Here is a 25,164-nt window from a genome sequence, read left to right as displayed (position 1 = left end):
AGTCCTTCAGAGTTCTCTTGGGTCACAGCATTGCTAAGAAAAAGTTAGTCATTCACGGCTGATCATCCTACAACATTGCTTACTTTGTATATAATACATTTCTCATTGCATCTGCTCATGTAAGATTTTACTGAGAGTATACTGTTCATCATTTCTTATAACAGAATAGCATTTTATTTTAATCACATACCACAATTTGTTCAAACATTCCCCTACAGCTCCTCAATGTCTAGTTTCTTGCCAGTAGAAAAGAGCTTCCATAAATATCCATATATATATTCTTTTCCTTCTTGTTTTTCATCTCTTTTGAAATATAGACCTGGTAGAGGCATTCATTTTATAACTCTTCAGGCATAGTTCTAAATTCCTCTACAGAATTGTTGAATTCTTTCACAACTCCTCCAACATTGCATTAAAGTATCATTTTTCCTATATCCCCACCAACATTTTTCATTTTCTCTTTTTATTGTCAATTCAATAGGTATAAGGTGGTACCTCAGCTCCTTATACTGGTTCTAGCTACATTCTTCCTGTCAATAGTGAGGTGAGACGTTTTTTAAAAATGATTTAAATAGATAGCATTGATCACCTCATCTGAAAATTGTTAATATCCTTTGATCATTTATCAATTGGGGAATGGAAATATTTTATAAATTTAACTCAGTCCTCTATATTTGAAAAATTAGGTCTTTATCAGAGAAACTTGTTTCAATATTTTCCCCTATAGTTGCTATGGTTAACTGTATTTGCCTACATCCTATACCCCCCAACCCCTCCTTTTATTCTATTCTCTCTCTCTCTCTCTCTCTCTCTCTCTCTCTCTCTCTCTCTCTCTCTCTCTCTCTCTCTCTCTCTCCTTTTACCCATTTCCTCCTCAAAAGTATTTTGGATCTTATTACACCCTCTCACAGTCTTTCCCCCTTCTCTAACCTACCCCCCACCTACTTCTCCCATCTCTTCCCTCTCCTATGTTCTTCTAGGGTAAGATACATTTCTATATCCAATTGACTTTGTATATTTTCCTTCTCTGAGTCAATTCTGATGAGAATAAGTTTCACTCACTCTCTCTCTTTGCCCCCCCTTTCACTATAGTGAAAAAACCTTTTCTTACCTCTTTTATGTGAAATAACTTACCCCATTCTACCTTCCTCTTTCCCTTTCTCCTAGTACATTTGTCTCTCACACATTAAATTCATTTTTAAATATGTTATCCTTTCAAATTCAATTCCTACCTTTGCCTTGTCTAGATATGAGTAAGTTCATACAAGTTCTCAGTATCATCTTCCCATACAGGAGTATAAGTAGCTCAACACCATTAATTTCCTTATGATTTGCCTTTCCTATTTACCTTTTTTATGCTTTCCTTGAAGATCAAATTTTCTGTTCAACTCTGGAAAGTTTGAAAGTCCCCTGTTTCATTGGTTGTCCATATTTTCTCCTGAAGAGTATGTTCAGTTTTTTAGGGTAGTTGATTCTTGGTTGAATCTAAGCTCTTTTGCTTCTGAAATTTTATATCCAAGACCTATGATCCTTTAATGCAGAAACTGCTAAATCTTGTTTTATCGTGACTATGACTCCACAATATTTTGAATTGTTTCTTTCTGGCTGGTTGCAATATTTTCTCCTTGATTTGAGAGCTCTGAAATTTGGCTAGAATATTTCTGGCAGTTGTCATTTTGTGATCTCTTTCAGGATGTGATCAATGGGTTCTTTTGATTTCATTTTACACTCTGCTTCTAGAGTAATTGGGCAGTTTTCCTTAAAAATTTCTTGAAAAATAATATCTCAGCTGGTTTTTTTGGTCTTGGTTTTCAGTTAGTCAGAATTCTCACAGTTTATTTTAAACTCCTCACCTTGTAACAAAGGTAGGTTTGACCATTCTAGAGCCTGAAATAAGGTTTTTAAAAATATTTATTTATTTTTGATTTATGGAATAAGTATTTCTATAACATAGTATAATAATAAAAGATAATTGCACATGGCACTGAAAATCTATTATGTATAGCTTCCTATACCTTTTAAATATATAATATCATATATATTTTTTCCTACTATGTTAAAAGATATGATGAGCTCAATGATCTTAGAAAAAACTGGCATAAACTTATGACCTTTGAGAATTCCTCTTTTATATTATAATTTTTTGGGGGGAACTGATGAACACAATAGCTAATACAAATAGAATTATAATTAAGGGGAATTAATAAAGGAATTAGAATTGGAGTAAGGTGATTAATGTAGATTTTTCTATCTCAGGTAACCAGTAGAGCTTCTTTAAGAGCAAACTTTTTCAACTTCCTCCCCAGGATAAAAAGGAGAATCTATAAAAGTGTTGGTACCTTGTCTGGGGATATTTGTCTTTGAGGGTTATTGTAAATAAGTCATACAACTCAAGGAAAGTAGGAAGCATGGAATTGTTTTCAGTAGAAATATTTATAATATATATTTAGATGTCTCATATTTGTAGAGCCTTTTACACCTTGTAAATGGTAATGCTTTATAGAGTTAGTTGATCTGGATAAAATTCCTGTTGTGACAATTTCTTTCTATATGACCTTGGACCAGTCTTTTAATCATTGTTTCCTTATCCGTAAAATGAAGAGCTTGGATTAGAGCTTTGATTCTCAAACTTTCTGATCTCAGTGTCTTAAAAGTTTTTTAGAACTCTAAAAAGTTTCTGCTTATGTTGGCTATATCCAGAGATATACTAGAGTCAGTTTGAGGGTTCTTACAAAATGTGTGGTAAATTTTCAGTGTGAGCAGCTACATTTTGAAACTTGACAAATGATAGAAATCAGGGCTTGATTTGTTAGTGAGTTTTATGTTGCTTTGTGTTGTTTGAATTGACTAGACTTAAGAAAGTGATGGAGAAAAATAGTGCAGATTAAATAGAAAGTGTATCATGTACACTTTCCCCCTTAGAGAGCCAGTTGTTAAAAACATTCACCATTATACTTTTGGTTATAGCCTTTTAAAATTATTTTATTATTATATTATAAGTTAAAATATCATAGAATTATTATAAAAATAGTTTTGATTTCAGAGACTCCCTGAAAGGTCCCTGAAACCCCAACAAGTCTATCAACCTGTGAGAACCTCTGGAATAGATGATTTGAACTCACAACAACACTTTGGAGTAGATACAAAATGATTTAGCATCCCCATTTTTAACATTGAGAGAAAGAGCCTTATGAAGAGTTCACACTGCAAAGTGGTGGAGGCATTCAACCTGGACCTGATTAGATTTTTTTCACAAGATCATTAGGCCCCTGGCTTCACCACTTACTGGCTAATCTCACAGATGACAACTAGAACTTTTACCAGGTGTTTTGAAGCCATGTAAACTCTCCATGGATAATAACAATGAAAAAAACCAGGAACTCAGTACATAAGAAATTTGTTGTTGTTACATCATTTTTGTCATGTCTGATTCTTGTGGGTTTTCTTGGCAAAAATACTGGAGTAGCTTGCCATTTCCTTCTTCAGTTCACCTTACAGATGAAGAAATGAAGGCAAGCAAGGTTAATTTTATTGTCCATAATCATACAGCTAGGAAGTGTCTAAGGTCAGATTTGAACTCAGGAAGAAAATTTTTCCTGACTTCAGGCCTGATTCTCTATCCACTGGATCACCTAGTTGTCCTGGCTACTTCATGAGAAACAAAGTGTGGTCTAATAAGATCTCATCTCTCCCTCTAACAAATGTAAACAATGAGATACATCCATTGTGAAAAAAATGTCAACTAGGGACTCACTATACTTGGCATTAATTAGTAATAGAAGGAATAATGATAGTAAACTCATGCTGTTAAGGTATTTGAGATGTCTTACTGAGTGTGTGTGTTCAGCCACAGGTTTTGGCAGGAGGGAGAATGTTCTCAGTATCTTTGATCCTCCAATCTACTCTTCTTGACTTGGAATATGGCCCTAGGTCCTGGAATTTCTTCCTGTTGCATTTTCATAGGTTTCATTTCTCTTAGGCTGAAAGGAATTGACAGAGATGAGTGTGACTCTCTCCTAGGACTCAAGATTTAGAGTTGCCAAGGGCCTTAAAAACGTCATCAAGTCCAAGACCTTAATTTCACAGATGAGGAAATTGGTGCCCAAAATGATTAAGGGACTTGTCCAAGGTTCTGTGGGTAGGATATTGCAATGCTGTGGTTTAAACACAAGTCCACTAACTCTAAATTCTTGGCATCACGTAACTGTGGTGTAGAAACCCAAACTGTGAACAAGGCTAAGCTTGTTTGATAGAGGAGTCATGGTCTAATAATTAAACAAAGTGAAATTCAAAAATAGGTTACATATATCTTTTATTTCTAGCATACTTTTCCTTTAAGAACCCAGTCTGTATGACCTGAGTAAGGACTCTAATTTCCCTGTGTTGATATTTGTATTAACATTTGTGTAGTATGTTATGTTTATATGAAATGTGGAGCTAAAACTTGGCAGAAAGAAATAATTTAAAAAAATTGAAATCATGGAATACTGACTTAGAGGCAAAAACAACAAAATAGAAGCCTGGAATCTGCTTAGAGAAGGGTGATCGCAGTTGCCAAGAAATAGAATGGACCTATATGATTACTTGCTGGGTGGCATAGTGGATATAGAGAGTCCAGCCTAGAGGCAGGAAGACCTGTATTAAAAATCTGACCTCAGATACTTGCTAGCTGTGTGACTGGTAAGTTACTTAACCCTGTTTGCCTCAGTTTCCTCATCTGTCAAATAAGATACTTCCAGTATTTTTGCCAAGAAAACCCCAAACTGGGTCACAAAGAACTGGACATGACTGCAAACAGCTAAGCAATGATATGATTAGTTAAAGTTGAAGTTTTATATGAATAGAGAGGTACCTAGCTGACTAGATTTAATGTGGTTAAAGTCAATGAAACTGCATTCAAATCCTACCCAAGACACATATACACTGTGTAAGCATAAATAACTTAGCTTATCTCAGCCTCAGTTGTCTTATGAGTAAAATGAGAACAATAATAACATTTCTCTCACAGGGTTGTTGAAAGTATCAAATAAAATAATATATGCAGCACTTGGCAAAAATTCAAGGACTATGTAGAAATGCTAGTTATGATTATCATCCTCTAAAGATTAATTGAAACAACTAGGGACATTAGGTTGCAAAAGATAAGATTTAAGGAAAAAATAACAGCGACTATCAAAGAGTTGATAAGTTATCATTTGACCTTGGTAAAATGAAGATCAATGTGTGGAAATTAAAGGGAGACATTAAAAAAGAATCCTTAACAATTAGAACTATACCTAAATCAAAGCAGTTGTCTCAGAAGGTTGTGAGTTTCTAGAATCTGGAGTTCTTGAAATTCAGGGAAGTTCCTTGTCAGAAACATTGAACTCTAAAATTATTTTCTATTTATCCTATATTTGACTTGTTTGTACATTGTTTCTGGCTGGTTGTACTGCTCGTTTGATTCTGAGTTCCTTGAAAGTGGGAACTGTCTTTTGCCTGCCTTTGTAACTCTAACACTTAGCACAATGCTTATCATAAGCATTTAATAAATGTTTACTGACTTCTGAAAACTGAAATGGACAGAACTCTTGGCTATCATGAAAGGACCAAAGTTTCTGTACCAGCTTTTATACTGATCATCTATATAACTTTGAGTCAGAATAATAATACCAGTGTAAAAGTTTTGGTTTATATATACTATCATCATCATCATCATCATCAACATTATTTTTATTATTTTAATTGTTGTCATAATATAGGTCCTTAAGGTTTGCAAAGGGTTTTCTTCACAGTCAAGTATCAAATATAATGATTTACAGTTTATCAGACAGGGAATTGAGGCTCAGTTAAGTGACTTTCCAAGTTACCAAGCTCAAAAATATCAACACCAAATTCAAACTCAGATTTCTGGTTCCAGACTCAACATTCTTTCCAATACATCAGTCTCCTAAGTCACTTCTTTCTTGGCTTCTTTCTCCTTGTCTTTAGAGCAATAGGATTGGACTAAATGATCACTAACAGCTGCATAAGTTGATGGGTTTTTGGAATCTATCTGCAAGGTTTCTCTACCCAGTACTGACCTTTTTACTTTAATGAAAACTACTTGCAGTTATGGGGATTTTTTTTTTTTTGAGTTTAGTCCAAACTTAAGGAAAATTTAACAACTAAGTTAACCATTTTGGGGAAGAAACTAGATTTGTCATGAGAATACTGGCTAAACTCAAGCTTAAAGATTTGAAGATCCAGAATCCCATCCGCAATCTTACCACCATAACCTCAATAAGTTTATGCAAGGCCATTAAGCAGACAGACATATAAAGAAAGAGATAGCAAAAATAATAATGTCTAATAAGCTATGTCTGCAAAGTCTTGGCCAACTGTCTATAGTTTCAGAAACTACCTCATCTCTCATTTTCTCGAGTATGATTTGAAACAGAGAGATGGAGATAATTTTGTATTTTGTCATGAATGTCTATAAATAATTTGGGGTTTATCTGATGAATTTCTATGTTTATACATATGTTGGCAGTGTATTCTAGTCAAAGTCCAGGACTTCTCATGAAAGTGGGAAGAGTCCAGTAATCAAAAAACTTGAGTTCTGATCTCTATTCCACAAGCCATTTAATCTTGTTGATATCAGTTATCTCATCTATAAAAGAAGGATAATCATAATTGCCTCCTAGTGGTTGTAACCATTCATCTTCTCTTTCCATTCTTTATGATCTACTTGATGGGGCTTCTCTTAATTTACTCATGAACTCCCATGAGTTTGATTTGCATTACACATATATATAAACATACATATTTATTATATATATATATGTTTATATGTAGCTATATGAGTGTGTATATATATGCTACATACATATATATAAATATATACAAAACATGTTTTATTGTTGTTTATAATTTTTGGCTTTATGTGATAACACAGACTACTTTTTTCATGGCAGTCTCTTGGCAAAGATACTGGAGTGGTTTACGTTTTCCTTCTTCAGTGGATCACCATTTTTATTTTTTGTTTTTTACCCCAGAGCTTCCCACCATGACCTGGCCATCTTTGATAGTTATGTACTATAAACTTTGTAGTTTTCATTGAGCTATGCAAGGTCCTCTGACACAAAAGACAATAATCTAGAAGGGCCTTTTTTTTAGGCAAACAGGGGTTGTGTGACTTGTCCCGGATCACATATCTATCAATGCATAATGCTGGATGTGTGTGTGTCTAAATGTATATGGATATATATGCCTGTATATAGCTATATATATTTTATAAATATATATACACACACACATACACATATATATATGCATACATATGTACAAATGTGTTTGTATTTTTCTTATAGTTGAGTCATTTAGATCATGTCTGCTTCTTTGTGACCCCATTTGGAGTTTTCTTGGCAAAGGTACTAGAGTGTTTTGCCATTTCCTTCTCCAGCATATTTTTACAGTGAGGAAACTGAGGCAAACAGAATTAAGCGACTTACCCAATTCTGGATTTGAACTCAGGTCTCACTGACTACAGGTCTAGTCTTCTATTTACTGTGCCACTTGGTTGTCTTTCTTATACTTTACTGCATATTCTACACAGTCTTTAAGCCAGTTACACTCACTAATTTATTGGCTGTTTCCTACAGGTAAGACCCCAACTCCTATTTCCATGATTTTGTCCAGGCTGTCCCCATCCCAGGAATGTTCTTTTTCCTTATTTCCATCTCTGGAAACTCAGGATTACTTCAAAACTCAGCTTATGTGCCATCTTCTATCAGAGATCTTTTCAACTTTTCCACAAAGCTCAGAGGGAAGAGTGCCAACTGTGAAATCAGGAAGAACTGAGTTCAAATACAACCTCAGACATGTACTAGCTATGTGACCTAGGATAAGTCACTTAATCCTGATTGCCCCCATCCAGGGCCATCTCCAGATGTATGATTCATATCTGGCCACTAAACCCAGATGGCTCTGGATGAGAAAATGAGGCTGGTGATTTAGCACAGACCCCCCCCCCCCCCCAATTCAAATCCAATTCACATGCTTATGATGGCATCACCACCCTGATGTCATGGTCTTTGAGATTGAAAAACAAACATCAACATCATGATCATCCCTCTGATGTTAATTCTATCCAGTCTGTGTATACTCTATATGTAACTTGTTATTCTTGTATCTCTCCAATGAGAACTTCTTAAGTCCCTGGATCTGTTTTTTGCCTTTTTTTGTATCTCCAGTGTCTGGAAAGTATTTAACGCTTAGTCGAGTCTAGCTGACTGACTAACTGAAAGTGTTTTTTTTTTTTTTTTTTTTTTTTGCAAAGCCCAGCAATATAATATGTAAGTGATGAGAGGGAAAATGCAAGGGAGGGATACAAGGGAGAAGCTGTAACACCTTGCATTCTGCAGGATCTCACATTGTGTGTGTGCTCCTTCATGTGGTTTTGCTAACAGGGGCATCTAGGGACAAGAAAGAAAGAAAGAGAAAGTGATCGTGCACATGTGCATGTGTTTGAGAATGCAAGGGGGACAACCTTTTATTAGGCAACAGATATGCTGAGTTTCAGGTTTATGTTACCAGGAGACTTGGAGAACTTGAAACTCAGCCTAACTAGGTCTGCCAATGGCCTCTAATGAAAATTTCCATTTGGAGAGACTAGATGTTGACTTGGCATGACACCAAGCAAGCAGCCTGCTGCAAAATTTTACACCAATTGTATTTCTCCTAATTAAACCCTGTCTGACCTCAGCATTAAGAAACAATTTGTTTCAGGATATAACCAGCACACATAAGCAATTACATTCTGTTTGCCCCATTAGCATTATTTGGCTCCTTTGCTATCCAGGGCCGCTACTGTAGCAAATGCTTCTCAACGCCAGAGCTATAAAAAGCCTTGAGTGTTTGGGTTTTTTTTCCCCCAGACTAAGAATATCATCATATTTTAGCCAAGCCAAAGACTCTGGGAACAGTATGCTGTATTTATTCTAGGGGGTGGGGGGGGGGGAGTAAAGAACAAGAATACTTCATAGGAGCCTGAAGCTTTTTTAGTTGCTCTAACTTGGGGGGAAAGAACATCCTGTAGAGAAACTAATAAAGTATGAGCTTATTTCAGCCTTGTTATTTTTCATATTCACAGTCAGCTTTTGACCCTGGTACTTCTAAATTGATTGTAGCTGTCAGAATAGGAGAACCATAGATTCTAGGCCAGGGGCACTGAGCTCTCCTGGCTGTGTTCATTAGAAAAGGAAAGAATCAGCTGACCAGACGATTTAGAAGACATAATAATTAGGGAGAGGGAACCCCAATGCTTCTTCACAAACCACTTCAAAAGATAAAATCTGTCCTAACTAGATAATAGATTAAGAATTGAAATTGTTCTGAGTATATGATTGTTCAATTAAGAGTTGCAAGGATATTAGGAAGGAGGCAATCCAGGTCAAAGCCTTCACTTGATAAGTGAAGAAACTGAGGCTCAGAAATAAAATGATTTGTCCAAGTTCAGTCAATTTTAGGGGAAGGATTTGAATACAGTACTTCCTCTCTCTAATTCATTGAACACCTCTGATTTCCAAGTGCTCATCCCTGTTCTCCAGTCTCACCTAATCCTAAATATCATAAGGGTATGGTGAGAGGAGGAAGGAAGAAAGAAGAATCAGAATTCAGATAGAAAAGGAGATAACATGAAAGTAAAGAGATGAAAACCTAATGTGCAGCCTATTAGGGCAAACAGAATACTTATAATTCATACAGATATAGGGATCTAAGGGATGCAAATGATTTTTTTATATTACCTCATTTGGTGCTTGCAAGAACTCTGTGAAGTGGACATTACACCTTTTGTCAGCCTCATTTTGTAGAGGAGGAAGCTGGGGTTCATAAAAGCTCATCAGTGTGCCCACAGTCACATCAGTATTGCATGTTTGAGATGGGATTCAAACCCACGTCTTCCTGACTCCAAGTTCATAGCATTATACTGCATTGTCTCAATTTATTATGAACTAAATTATAATTTCTAAGAATGATCTTTTCCTCCTCTACTCCTATCCTCTGCCACCATTAAATTTTGAGCTCCTTAAAGTCAGGGACTGTCTTTTGCTTTTCATTATGTTTCCAGTACTTAGCACAATTGACTGGCAAATAGAAGATATTTAATACATGTTTATCAATTGACTGATTTTTAGGACTCTTGGAAAACAACTGCTCTGTAAATTGTAAATTTTAATCATATTCATAATTGTCAAATAATTCAAATATGATCCTGAAGTTTTTTAAAGTACTGTTTTTAGCTGTTTATGAAGATCAGTTTCTATTGGATACTGTTTCATCTGTGTTAAAAAAATAAAAAAAAACTTTCAATATTTTTATGTGTTTTATTTGACTGCATTTATCTGATAACATGAAATGCTTTGGGGTGGGTGAGATGGGGGTGCTAGAGTTGGTAAGTATCAATAGTCAACTAAAGAAATTAAAATTTATCAATGAAACTTTAAAAGTATAGACAGAAGAAAATAGAAGGAATTTCAGAAAGCAACAAAGATTAGAAAAGAAATTTTGTTCAGATATTTTCAATTATATTTGATTCTTTGTGACACTATTTTTGAATTTTCTTTGTATATGTATATATATATATATATATATATATATATATATATATATATATATGGATAGAGAGAGAGAGAGAGAGAGAGAGAGAGAGAGAGAGAGAGAGAGAGAGAGAGAGAGAGAGAATGAGAATCAAAGACAGAGAACACAGGCATTCACAGATTATTTTCCATTTCAGACCATATTTTCATCTCTGGAGATAGGAAGGCAGTTAGCTTCAGAATTTAGCTTGCTTCCTATAGTGTACAAGCTAAGTTGCAAGTTCCAAATTTTGGGTTTGAGCTGCAGGGACCTAGGCTTTCTCATGCTTGCAAGATCATTCTGGCAAATGCACCAGACCTAGGGTTTGCATCATAGAGATAGTGGAACCAGGATTCAATGACAAATCTTGTAGTGATCTGGACTTATATATGTAGGAATTATGTTTCTCCTATAGAATATAAGTTTCCTGATTGCTGACTTGCTTATTATATTTGTATGCTCAGACTAGCACAGTGTCTTACTTCAGCAGGCACTTAAATTCTTAGAGAATGAATGATTGATTGAATGAGAGCACAGATCCATGAAAGTATATAAAACAAGTTAGACATCAAAGCATGCTCCTACTTTAGATACTGAATACTGAGAGACAATTGTGGTAAAATAGAAAGTTCATAGAAGTAGGACTCATGGGACTTGAATTCTAGCATTGATTCTAAACCTCCCAGCTAGGGTATATTGGGACAGATACTCAGACTCTGTGGTCCTTAGTTTTTTCATCTGTAAAAATAAAGGAATTCATAATATATATATATATATATATATATATATTATATATATATATAATATATAATATATATATATAAAATCTCAAATGTGCTTTCCAGCTTTCTGATTCGAAATAAATTTCAATCATTTGTCCTTTATGCCTACTGTCATGTTAATGTCAAATGTCATATATATTACAACTGTCATAGAATATAAATATATTAGGTAATATATTCTAAACCTATAGGATTATATGCATAATTTTCTTATATAAGTTTTATTAAGGTATTTACATGTCAGAAACATCGTGTCAAAATTATAATTATATAACAATTAATGTATAAATGAGAACAATGTTCATATAATTATTTTTCACTTATTGAGTGAAGCAAAGTTGGTTTAGAGAGACTTCTTTCATAGAGAGTTCTGTTGACAAGATGGTCATATTCTTTTAAACACATTTTGATAAAAGATGTAATCCCTCCAAGAATTAAAAAACATTTGGCATAAATTGGATACCTGAATATGCTAATGAAGAAATACATTTTATCTTAATAATAAGATATCTGATATGATAGGAAGGGGGTCTCTTCTTTGAGAAAAGAAAGTCTTCTGATTGGAAAGGAATTATTCTTTTCATATGCAACTTCAAGATGACTATGATTTCTCTCATCTACATTTCCATAAAAAAATACACACCCACAAACTTGGAGGAGAGTATTAGCTTCTTGCTTCCACAAAGGGACAGTTTGGGACTCTTTAATTATCTAGAGAGATAATTAAAAGTATCATGAAGACAATCAAACCTACTAAATTATGTGTTCATGTTGTAAGCCAAATGCAAGGTATATTTGCCTGAAAGTTATTTTGAAGATACAAGGTGTTAGGGCTGAACCTGAGAATTCTGCATTTTCTTTGATGGATATTTGATTCTTAAAGACATTTAGCATGATTTGAAAGGTGGCGTTTCTACCCAGGCCTTAGTGAGAGGATCAAAGTACTGAATGTTTTTAAATGTACTGAAGTTTTTAAAAGTAAAAATGAAATACAGGTAAATGTATTTCTTTAAAGGCATTGCAAATTATATTTATAAAAGTTTATGTAACTAAATTATAAATATTTCATTTTTAATAAAGACACTTTTATAGAGAAATCATAATTCATAAGAATCATGAATTCTCTAATAAGCAGAATACTTGGAGGAGATGGATGCTCCATCATCATCATCATCATCATCAACACATCATAACATCCTGACTTAAATTCTTTCTTCAAAATATTTTTGTGAGATAAGTAGTACAAAAATTATTATCACTATTTTGCAAAAAAGAAAACTAAGACTCGAGTTAAATGACTTATCTCTGGTTATTTAGTTGATTAGAAGACTGTAAAGTGAGATTTGAACCACTGTTTCTTGATCCCGAGGCTTAACCTCTTCTACAGTATACTTTCTCATAATATGGTAGTTCCACTTTAGATTGGCTGAGATCACCTGATTCAAGTCAGTTTTAAAGGCTAAAATTAAAGACAAAAGATAATCTGAGATCCTAATGGTTAGAAAACATTTTCGTGAGCATGTATAGGTACCTGGTATAACTATTAGCTCTCTTATTAGAATATGAATTAGTGAGTGGGTTAATGAATGAAAAAGCATTTCTTAAACTACTTATTATGATTCCATTAGGTATGCAAGGATAGGGTCCCAAAAATCTTGGTGTGGTTTTAAACTTTTACAACTTCAGTATTTGTCCTCAAGGATGCTATATTTTAATAGGAGGTGACATTTATCAAACAGCAAGAGTTAAAGAAAAGACAGTGGAAGAATCTGTCTTAGAGATGCTTGGGAAATGATGATGGAGGAAATGAGGCTGGAAGTTGGTAAAATAAGGAGAAAGTCCACCCATCAGAGTCCACCAATAAAAGTCCACCAAGATCCCAGGGGTAGAATTCCTTTGGGCAGAGGATGAGAAGGAAGTTGGGAGAAAGACAGCATAACAAATATAGAACAGACTTGATGAATTTAATTTTGTGGATAGGGACTGTTTCTTTTTTTGTACCCCCAATACCTCTAAGTGGAAAGTTCTTTTAAAAAATTTTTATTAACTGACTGAAGCAACAGTGGTTGGTTATAGAATGTGTATTACTCCATTTGAAATGTCCCTGTGAAAATATTTTATGGTTTTTAAGCCTAAGTCTATTTGACATTCAGTTCTACTCTCCTTACCACTGCTCTTTTTCTGTCCATTTCTACTTAGGAGGTCAAAGTTTTCAAGTAGATTGATGTTCAGCCGGGAGTTTGGCATTCTCAGAAAAGAAATCCAGTTATGAAGGCTGAGGTTTCTTCTTCCTTTAATCTTTCTCTCTTTTGGTACAGGAGGCTAACATTTTGTGTTATAATCTAAGACATGGTTTACCAAGTTATATCAAATCTATATGCTTAGATAATGAGGGAAGATTCCAGGTTCATCTTCACCTTGAAGTTTCCTGAGTTATAGGATTGTAGATTGTACTCTGGAAGGATTCTTAGATATCATATAGTGAAACTTCCTCATTTTATATATGATGAAACTGAGACCTAAAGATGTTCAGTCATTTGTCCAAGATCACACAGATAGTAAGTAGGTAAAGTTGAGAATCTGTCTATATCTTCTGACTACAAAATCAGTGTTCCTTTCACTGAACCACCTCAGGAATCCCTGTTTACCTCTTTTGACATATAAATCTTAGAATGACCATGTTAGGGATTGGTTCCAGTCTGAAGTATATTAGCACTTTTCTGACTAATAAATATTAAACAATAAAACAACAAACTTCCAATTTAATTTATTCAATTCAATGAGCATTTACTAAATATCTTTTATGTATGAAGATAATACTAGGTTCATAGGCTTTAAAGACAATATCTACCCTAAAGGACTCTAATTTGGGGTGGGGGTGGAGGGAAGTTAGAATATGTTCATAGGTAAGTGACATGGAAAGGAACATTGATCAATGAGGATTGGGGGAAAGTTTCATGTAGGATATTTGGATATGTTTAATTGTCAAATATTCATATCAAAAATATCTTTCTTGTCTTGCCCTACATTTTTGGAACATGTGGATCTCTCAGGGTCTAGTTGCTTGCCTTCCTGGTCTATTAATCTTGACTGGCCTATTGACATCTTTATCCTTCCACCTGGTTTCAATCCAATATTTTGTTCTGAATTTGGTTTCTGCATGTGTTCTAGCTCTTGGTCCTATAGCCATGGGTCTACTTTAACTCTAAGCTTCTGAGTACTTTCCCAAGATAGGTACATTCTTGTATAGATCCCTGAAGTTGATTGCTCTGAATTACCAGTCTTTCTTATGACTTCTGCTTCCATATCCACACCCTGTATCTTTGACCCACTATAACCAGTGGTCCTGTAGCTAATATCAGGATGAAATTGTTTCATGCTACGCACTAGAATAGCCAATGGAAACAATACAAATTCACAACAAAAATCCCATTTGTAATTCCAGGAAAGCAAAAATCCCAGGAAAGCAAAGAAGAATCTGAAGAGTAATTTAAGGTGCTCTTCAAGCATATCAAATGCTATTATAAAGTAAATGACCAACTGCTTCTCATTTCTATGCTGGACAGTGAAACTAGAGGAAATGCATTTAAAACAATGTTTGGCATAGGAGGAACTCAATAAATACCTGTTGCTTATTTGATTAAACTGCTTCATGACATTTAGGCTAGATATAAGAAAATGATCCTGACAGTGAGGACTACTGGAAAGTGGGAGGGGTCACTGAGGGAAAGTGAAAGATCACTTTGGAATGGGTTCCAAAAGATGAGAGGTTGCTTGAGGAATGGGAGCTTGGCTGGGATTTTCCCTGATGGCAAAGAGACAGATTAAGCTACCTCTCAAAGGATCCTAACATGAATGAAAACTAAATGGGAAGATGGATTATCTGATGACAGTGCTTTAGCATAAATGGCATAATTTTCCACTGTGTAGAATTTAGTTATATGCATGTTTGTGTATTCACATTTGCACAGATGTGTATAACCATTAATCGCTTCCTAAGCTTAATGATCTTTCTCAGAATTCTTAGTCTGCTTTATCTAACTCATATATTCTTACATCCTATTTAATTCAAGTTGGTTCAGTTTAATACAATTCAATTCAGCACATCTTTATAAAGGGCCTTCTATAGAAAGGTAAACAGAGAGATCTAAGTTCAGATCATACTTCTGAAATTAAACAAGAATAGATCACTTAAACCCTTGGAGATTCTTTCCTTGTCTGTAAAATAGGAATAATAATAATATTAGAAGTTCCTACCTTAAAGGGTAATTATGAGGATCCCACAAAATAGTGTATTTAAAACAGTTTGCAAAGGTTAAAGCACTGCATATTATCAGCATCATTATTATCAGTAATAATCATTATTACTATGTGCAGAACACTGTGTTTGGCACAGGGGGAAGGACACACAAAGATAGACAGGATACAGTCAGTGCCCTCATTGAATTTATAATTTGTGGCATCACCTTATTTATTTAGTAAGCATTTGTCAAGAGCCTCCTGTGTATGCAAGGCACTGTGCTAAACAGTGAGGACACATATAAATTTATGATATCGACCTTGGACTCCAGGAATATGCAATTTAATTGGGGAAATGCTCACAAATTATTTTGGTACAAGGAAGAATGAGATAAGTTTAAAAATCATAAGTTTAAGCAGAGTAGTATAGCACATGAGTCATGGCATGGTGGAAAGGGCATTCTCTCTAGAGGCAGCTGACCTGATGAACTGAGTTGAATTGAATTAATTCAAATTTAATTTAATTTAGGAATATGCAAGAAAGCAGAAACTAAAAAAAAGCTTCATTACTATCTGTGTGACATTGGAAATGCCAATTAGTATCTTTGGACCTCAGTTTTCTCATCTGTAAAATGAGGAGATTGAACTGAATGGTCTCTTAGAGTCATCCTAGCTTCAAATTTGTTATGATTCCATTTGACTTTTGGGTAAAAGGATGTAGGAGCACAGTCAGGGAAGGCCTCTGTGAAATGCTAGCATCTAAGTTTGATCTTAACAGAGGTACTACATGAAAAGTAGTGAAAATGCATCAAATGTAGACAAGGGGGGGTTAGTGTGGGCAAAAGCATGGATGAGAAAGAGGAGGAAAAACCTGGGAAATTAACAGATGGCATACTTTGGCTGGATTGTAAACTCCATTAAAGGATGTAATACTGTGACAAAGCTAGAAAGGTATGAAGATGTCATTCTCCATCCAGTAGGCAATAGGGAGTCACTGAGTAGGTTTTTGAGTAGAGGAATATCATAATCAGAGTCATGAATTAGAAAGATTACTCAAGCATTAGTCTAAAGGACGGATTAGAATCAGAAAGCCTGGTTAGAAGACTATTATAATAGTCTAGATAAAAAAAAAAACCCATGAAGGACTGGGCAGAAGTTGAGGCAGTGGAAGGTGAAAGGGAGGTATTAATGTGAGGGATATTGTGGAGGTAGTATTGAAAAACTAACATTTGAAACTTATTAGATTGTAGACTTAAAGGGAAGGAAGAGTCAAAGATAACTCCAAAGTTATTCACTTGGGTGATCAAGAAGATGGTGATACCATTGACAAAAAGAAGAAAAGAAAGGAAGTTTTTAGGGGTTATATAGTACATTCAGTTCGGTACATGAAATTGTGGACTGGGCAATCAGACTGGAGCTACCTAGCAGATGGACATAATTATGGGAAGAATTTGGGAGGAAAGATAGAGATTTGGAAGCTAATAGTATAGAGGAAGTAATTGAAGCTATGGTATTGGAGAAGTTCCCCAAAAGAGAGAGGAAGGAGAAAAGGGACAAGACCAGGATCTTAGGGAATTATACTTATTTCTTTTCTTATTGCAATTGTTAGCTTGAGCCAGTTTTTGAAAACGGAAGGTGGTAGTAACAACTGACCTAACTATGTCAGGTCGAAGGAGCAGAAGTAATGACTACCTTAAAAAAGCTTTCTTTGGTCCTAATACTTGTCAGTTTTCACTAATGAGAATGGACAAAGGAATGAATTACCTTCAGTTGTAGTGGATGTATCCTGGAGATGTGAAAAGGAATTCCTTATCCAGCAAAGAAATAGCCAGGGTCCCCATGGAGCTAACCTTTACAAATATGATTTCATTTTATCCTCCTAATAACCCAGCGAGATAGGTGTTATTATCATCCCCATTTTATATCCAGAGCTTGTAAGACAAATTCAAATAGGAATAAATGTAGCATCTTACATGATGGTTCAAAAAAATCTATTTCACAAGTATAAGAAAGAAGAGGTTTGGCTAGAATTCAACTAATCTGAAAAAAGATCTAGGGTCTGGACTTTGAGTGGACTATAAGATCAATATGAATCAATATTTAGATATGAGAGTCAATAAAGCTTAATGGAACTTAAGCTTAATTGAGAGTGAAGTTATTTTCAGGATTTAGAATGTGATAGTTTTGATGAATTCTGCCTTGGTCAGATTATATCTGGAATACTATATTCCTCACTGAATAGCATATTTGAGTAAGGGTAATGATAAACTGGAGGGTGTCCAGAGGGGAGCGACCAGATTGTTGAAGGGTATTAAGTTCTTGTCATATAAGGAACAGATGGAGGAATTGAAGATAGCTAATCTGGAGGAGAAAAGATTTGGGCAGAAGAGATGGTAACATGAAAGTTATTTTCAGTATCATTTTAAACAATGGATTTTATAATCTATTACCTGATGACTTTTCCAGCTCACATGCAAGCTGGTCAAGGCAGATAATAAACATTTTATAATATATCAGGAATAAACTGTGTTTTTCTATATTCTCATACCTACATTTTTTAACCATGTGTCATCTCCCATACTTACACTAAAGACTAATTCTTTGGGACACTTTGTAAACTCTAGCTCCTTGAACTATATTTATTTATTTGTGATTGTTTAAAAAAAACAATGTTTCAAGTACAAACTGTCACACAAAGTCAAAGGGACTTAAATGCAATGTTGGCTAATAATATTTTTTATTACTAGTTTCTGTACAAATCTGAAACCAGGTGTTATATTGATCTATATTTTAAAATAGAACTTATTTATCCAGTTTTGCTCATTTCTTCTTTGACAATGGACAAGTTTGATTTTTCATGCTTCTTTCCTTGTTAGATCTGTATGAAACAAAGTTTTAGGAGTCAGCAAAAAAACCTGGGTTTCATCCTGATTCCTCCTTACTAATGGTGTAAATTTGGGTAAGCTAAGAGATTGAATTTTTTGGACTTTAGTTTTCTCATTTTTTTTTTAATTTTAAGGGGATAATAGTATTTGAATTACTTCAATATTTTTATGGAAAACCCATTATGAAACAATAAATATTTGAGTTAATACTGTATTGGAACCTTGCCAGAAATTAGAATCTATACCAATGGTGAAAATAAGTCTTTAAAACATGATCTAAAACACAGCAATATTTTCTAGGCCCAGGTCTATCTTGAACATGATGATTTGAAAAGTCACATTTTTAAAATTTTTTTATTTTTATCTTTTAGGTTTTTGCAAGGCAAACAGGGTTAAGTGGCTTGCCCAAGGCCACACAGCTAGGTAATTATTAAGTGTCTGAGACCAGATTTGAACCCAGGTACTCCTGACTCCAGGGCCAGTGTTTTATCCACTATGCCACCTAGCTGCCCTGAAAAGTCACATTTTAAGAAATAACTCATCTGACTGTTTTATTTAATTCTATATACAATAGTCACATGTGTATATATGATTTTATTTTTTTTTATAGATTGCAAATTTTCAGCACCAGTCCCAGAATTGTCCTGACTTTTTTACTTTTAAGAAAGATATTATAGTAAAAGAGGAGACAAATAAACACAGGGGAAATATTCCCTACCCTCCAGGAATTTCAATGCTTCCCAGAATTGTTGTTGCTATTTGTCCTTTGCTCTTGAATAAGATCATTACATCAGGACAGTGATGCCATATCAAACAAGTGAATTGGATTTCAGTTGAGGGGGGTTGTGTTAAGGAACCAGCTTCACTTTCTCCTCCAGAGTCATCTGGGCCCAATGGCCAGAAATGAATCAGGACGACTGGAGATGGCCCTGAATGTAAGGCAGAGTTAAGGCAGACTTGCCCAAGGTCATATTATTAGTAAATGTTAAGTGTCCAAGGTCGTATTTGAACTCAGGTTTTTCTGACTCCAAAGCAATGCTCTGTTCACTCACCACTTAACTGACCTCTCCTAGTAAAATATAAATACTTTGAAGACAGTGATTCTTTTCATTTTGTGGGTATGTACTTGAGACTCCCTTGGTTACGTATATTGCAGTGTCTAGCTATAAATGAGAATATTTAGCATCTTTGAGAGTCTCTGGCCTTCTCAGTTTTGCAGAACTCTGATGGTATGACCACATTGTTTGAATACCAAATACATGCTTGCTTAAAAGACTATTTTACAGAGAACTCACATAAGGCAAATACTCATATGGTTGTCAGAAGAACTGATCCAAGGATACTTCCAAGGTCTCTCTGAGGAACTTGGAGTTGATTATGTGATATAGGAGACCTGACACAGGACTGGCAGCAAGGAGTGCCCCCGTCAGAGAAGATGCAAAGCAGAACTGAAGTAACTCAAAAGAAACATGAGATGCACAAATTTAGAGAATCTACCCCAAATATTCACATTTACTATTGTGCCTAGTATTTCAAACTTGTATTGGTCTCATCAGTCACAGTCGAATACACTATAACTTGACTCTAACATGATGATATCATTTTGCTCCTCTTTGAGAATGAAGAACAGCAAAACAACCAACCAACCTGGCATGAGAAACATTCTATAAGTGCCTTTGTTACAGTGTGAGCTCTATGATGTTAAGGATTGTATTGGTGATTCTTTATACCCCTGGTCCCCTTAACAGTATCTGGCAATAGTAGGGGGGTTAATAAATGTTTGTTCACTTGACTTTCCCTTGATTTATATTGTAGCTCTGCCTAACTACTGTTTGGTTTACAAAAGCACCTCCAATTTTGCCTTCAGTTTACTTGTATTTCATTTTATTTTGATGGTGCTCTAGAGTTTTATTATACTAATATTCAATGTAATTCAGGCATTATTGAGTAATGTAATCCATTACTTTTGTTCAGTCTCAAGGGAAACAGCCTTTTTTCTTCCCCAGAAAATCCCAAACAAAGCCATTTTCAGTGATTACAGTTCGAGATTCTCTATGATTCATTGAGAAATGCATCTAGTTTGGGGTGAGTTGGTGTCTTGTGAAAAACCTTCTTTGGTCCAGAGTAACAGAGGAAGTAGTGTCTATTCTATATATACTTGGAACTTAAAGGAGAAATTCTGACTCTAATTGCATTTGACTTGGGAATATATTTGCTTAAAGTTTGCTCTGGCAAAAGGCAATAGAAATAATAAATCACAAAAGATTTTTAAATTTCCATAATTTCCATAATTTTCTCCTTAGGCTTGCCAAATGAACTCTTTCTCCTTATAAACCAAGTGTCTGATCAGTTATCTGATATACATGAATTTTGTGATAATTTCCATGATTCAAATAATGAATGAAAAAGAATTTTTTAGAAGGTTTACTATGTACCAGTTAATACCATTAGATGCTTGGGGTAAAATACAAACAAGAAAAGACAGTCCTATTGATGCATCGCTGGTGGAGCTGTGAATGGATTCAACCTTTCTGGGGAGCAATATGGAACTATACCCAAAGAACAATAAAACTGTTCATATCCTTTGACCCAGCAACTCCAATTCTAGGTCTATATCCAGAAGAAATTATAAAAAAATGGACAAAGTCCTACATGTTCCAAAATATTCATAGTGGCTCTTTTTTGTAGTGGTAAAGAATTGGAAATTGAGGAGATGCCCATCAATTGAGGAATGGCTAAACAAGTTATGGTACATGAATACTAAGGAATTCTATTGTTCTATAAGAAACCATAGATGGTTGGATTCCCTGGAATGACTATGAGATCTGATGCTGAATGAAGGGAGTAGAACAAGGAGAACAATGTACACATCAACAACAACATTATAAGATGAACAACCTTGATGGAAGCAGCTCCTCTAGGCAGTCCAGAGAGCTAGGACAACTGTATTGACAGGCTATGGACTATATTATCTTCATCCAGAGGAAGAAAAAAAAATAAAACACACACACACACACACACACACACAAAACCAATAACAACCCTTCCAAATCTGATGAACACTTAAAACTATCTTTTGTGTATCTCTTTCCCTTAATCCTAATTCCTCATGCCCAAAATTATTAATTTGGAAACATGTTTATCAAAATATGTATGTAAAAATGCTAACTTAACTATTCCCCACTGAGGGAAGGGGGATGGGAAAGGAGGGTGGAAGGAAATTTTGTAATTTGGAAATATGCATTTGGATAAAAATAAAAAAGAAAAGAAAAGACAGTCCTTGCCATAAAGAAGTTTATATTCCAGTGGGGAAAGTTGATATATCAAGAGTTGCTAAAGGGGAAAGGAAATTGTAAATGACTCAGAAATGTATGGCGTCCTGGTTCTAGGCAGGACGAGAATAAAGCTTTTTTGGTAGTGCCAGTGCCGGGGTTGGGGTGGGGAATAAAGAGGTAGCATCATTTGGAAATCGCCAGGAAGTGATTTTTATCTTGAGGTTTCATTCACTCCCAAAGTGGGGAGAATTTATTTAGCCATCAGAAAAGGGGAAGAACATAAATATTTTTGTCTTGGTATTTTTGGCTAGTTCTTAAACAACAACAACAGCAAAATTACAGCAAAACTAGGGTGAGATGAAGATGAGAAGATAGAACTTTTAAAAAAAACTAATATGAAAATTATAGGGAAAGAAACTAAATTTGCCCTTCTCCCTTTTCTACCATTTGAATACTTCCACCAAACCCAGGGCTTGCTAAGTAGATACAAGCAATAGAGCTTGTTATGTAATCAAGAGAAAGGCAAGATTCGAAACCCAACAGATGTTTCCACCTCTTATTTGATTACTTTCAACAAAAACTAACAAATAGAGAAACACACTCTCAGCAATAACTCCACTTTATTGCATCTTGAGATAAAATGTGAATATCAAATTTTGAATAATGACAACAGTCACAATCCACAGAATTAGTTTTTTTGTTCAGTTTTTAACCTAACGCAAAAATAATTACTCTCCCCATACCCCAGTACTGAAAGTTCTACTCTTCTTTCTACCTTCTCCTTTCCACCTTCCCTTCTTTTCCATAAACCACAGTCAACTTGATTATTTCTTGTTTGAGTGTCTACAAATGTCTTGGATACTCCCCAAGATCTCAGGGCTTTACTGGCAAACTCCCCACCTCTCCCCCAAGCCTAGTGTAATCCCACATTGTATTAATAGAAGCAAAGCATTCAGTATGATGAAGACTGGCATGGTAATATCACTTTTGAGTATTTTGTTCAGTTTTGAGCCTCATATTTAAGGAGGAAAATTGCTAAGAAAGATCTTCTTCCAGAGAGGAGTAATTGGAGTTGTGTAAGTCATAGGAGGCCATGTCCTTAGTGCATAAATTGAAGGAACTGGCATGTTAAGTTTAAAAAATAGAAGATTTAAGAGGGATGCAATTGATGTTTTCAAATATTTGAATTGCTGCCATGTTTCCAAAATATCTGATATTTTGAACTAGAACTGGAAACTGGGCAGATGTTTCATAAAGGCAGGTTTTGGCTCAAAACCAGGAAAAAAATTCTAAAATTCTGAATGGTCCTGAAGTGCTATCTCAGGAGGTAGTAAGTTCTCCCTCAATTGAACGTTTTTAGAGGAAGACTGAAGGTGATTTTTCCTCTAAGTAGAATATAAGATTCTTAAAGACAAGGATCTTATATTCTATGATCCAGTCATAATTATGTAGCATAATTCCTTGTACATAAGGGGTATTTGATAAATGTTTATTGAACTGAAATTATGAAGAAGGAATGACTCTTTAGGGGCAGTAGAGATGAGCTAACTTCTGAGGTCTCTTTCAACCTGGTGCCCTAATTCTAATGTAGTTTCTTTCTTTCTTTTTTTTTTTTGCAAGGCAAATGGGGTTAAGCAGCTTGCCCAAGGCCACATAGCTAGATAATTATTAAGTGTCTGAGCCCGGATTTGAACCCAGATACTCCTGACTCCAAGGCCAATGTTCTATCCACTGTGCCACCTAGTCGACCCTAAGTGTAGTTTCTTTAAGAGTGAAGAAAACTGTTCTCCTTCAATGGAGGTGCTCAAGCAGATGATGAAAATATATTTAGTGTTATCAGTGATATAAAATCTGGATAATATATCATCTAAATTCTCTTTTCATTCTAAGATCCTGTGATTCTAGAATTGGGAAATTAACGGGGTGTTGGAGAGACTCCTTTAAGTCTAGAATACTCTAGAAGTTGGGAACTCTAGACTGATCCTAAAGCAGAATCAATATGATAATGGTGATTAATAGGAGATTGTAACTATATGCCAGTGGGCTATCATTTATTAATTGTCCATTATTTGATCACTTTACTGCTTCTTTCAGTTCTTCAGTGAGTCTCAGAAACCATCTCAATTCAACCACAAGCAATTATTAAACACCTCATACTATGTGCTTTAAACAAAGACAAAAAGACGTTCACTGCTCTTGCTAACCATATAGTTATGATATGCCCCAATTCAAAAATGGCAGAAGTCTGAGAGTTAGCATGGTTGGAAAATGCCATGAATAATAGGCAGCTTTTTCCTTCTACTTTTTTTTTTCAGGTCCTGCAGAGGAAGAGCTATTGAAATGAGTTTTGGGGGCGGATGAATACCCTTGAGGTGCTGCGGCCCATTACTTCCTTTTAGACCATTTGCCTTAAACTCTCACTTGAGCTACTGTTCAGCAAAGTTAATAGCTACAAACTCTTCAGGGAAGGTTTGTTAAATCATGTCCAAGAAAATAAATATAATGAATGAACAATCTCTGGAGAAAGCCTTGACATTTAAAAAAAATGTAAATGAGTCTCATAAGTATCAGCTATGAAATAGGCAAAGTGCATTAGTACAAATGAGATATTTTTGCAGTGATTATAGGATCCATCTCCAGGGGACCACACCTGAACTCTTGAAAGCTTAACCAAAAAAACCAGTTGTGTACCCAGGAATCTAATGTGACTTATTTGAATGTGTTCCACTAATAACTTTCCTCACACTGGGCTTACATTGCTACTCATGCTTCCTCTTGTTGCTCAGTGGGCTTTGATACAAGGATGCTGGAGCACGCCTTTGAACTCCTCTGAACCCAATTATAAGCAGCCATTTGGAAGTGCCATGGTGGGATGATGGTAGAACGGTGCTCTCTGAACTAGCGCACAGAGAGTTCAAGACAGAGTTGACTGCAGTGGGCCTGGCAGCCCATCCACAAACTGTGCAGCATTGGCAGAGGCACTGCTGTCTGCTAGCCTAAAATTAGGATGGGGAATATGAAAGGGAAATTCAATTAGCCAACCAAAAATGTGCACAAGGGAAGTGGAGGGGCAGCCTTTAGCAGCTTCTGTTCTTTGATTTGCGGGAGAACCTCTCACTACAAAATGTACCTTTTGCAGCAGGTGAGCATTTTAAATGAAAACTCTTCCCTGGAGTAAAGAAAAGACCTTTTCCCCTCCTCCAAAGTATTTTCTCAGCTACATATTATGGAGGTAAGTTCTCCAGGTGGGAAAGTATATTGGGAATCCCAGCCTTTTTTCTCTCAAAATCAGCCTGGGACCAATTAAGATGACCCTGATATAAAGGGGAAGAAACAAGCTATTGCTATTGTTCCCAGTTGGCGGTGGCTTGACACACTTTGCTT

The 25,164-nt window shown here is 35.3% G+C and overlaps 1 long non-coding RNA gene across 2 annotated transcripts in view; it reads left to right on the top strand.

Moving 5' to 3' along the window:
• LOC141489968 (uncharacterized) overlaps positions 1–25,164 on the top strand; it is a 209,365-nt gene that overhangs the window by 87,184 nt on the left and 97,017 nt on the right. Inside the window, exon 4 of one of the 2 annotated variants that reach the window (XR_012469034.1) lies at positions 24,096–24,686. The exons of the other annotated variant lie outside the window; for it this stretch is intronic. This is a non-coding gene — a long non-coding RNA (uncharacterized LOC141489968). Of the gene's footprint in view, positions 1–24,095; positions 24,687–25,164 lie in introns of those variants that run through there. 2 annotated transcript variants of the gene reach the window in all.

Source organism: Macrotis lagotis, chromosome 5, assembly GCF_037893015.1.
Source record: "Macrotis lagotis isolate mMagLag1 chromosome 5, bilby.v1.9.chrom.fasta, whole genome shotgun sequence".
Lineage (NCBI taxonomy): Eukaryota > Metazoa > Chordata > Mammalia > Peramelemorphia > Peramelidae > Macrotis > Macrotis lagotis.
Note: the sequence above shows the minus strand (reverse complement) of the source record. Positions and strands in the feature narration are given on the sequence as shown.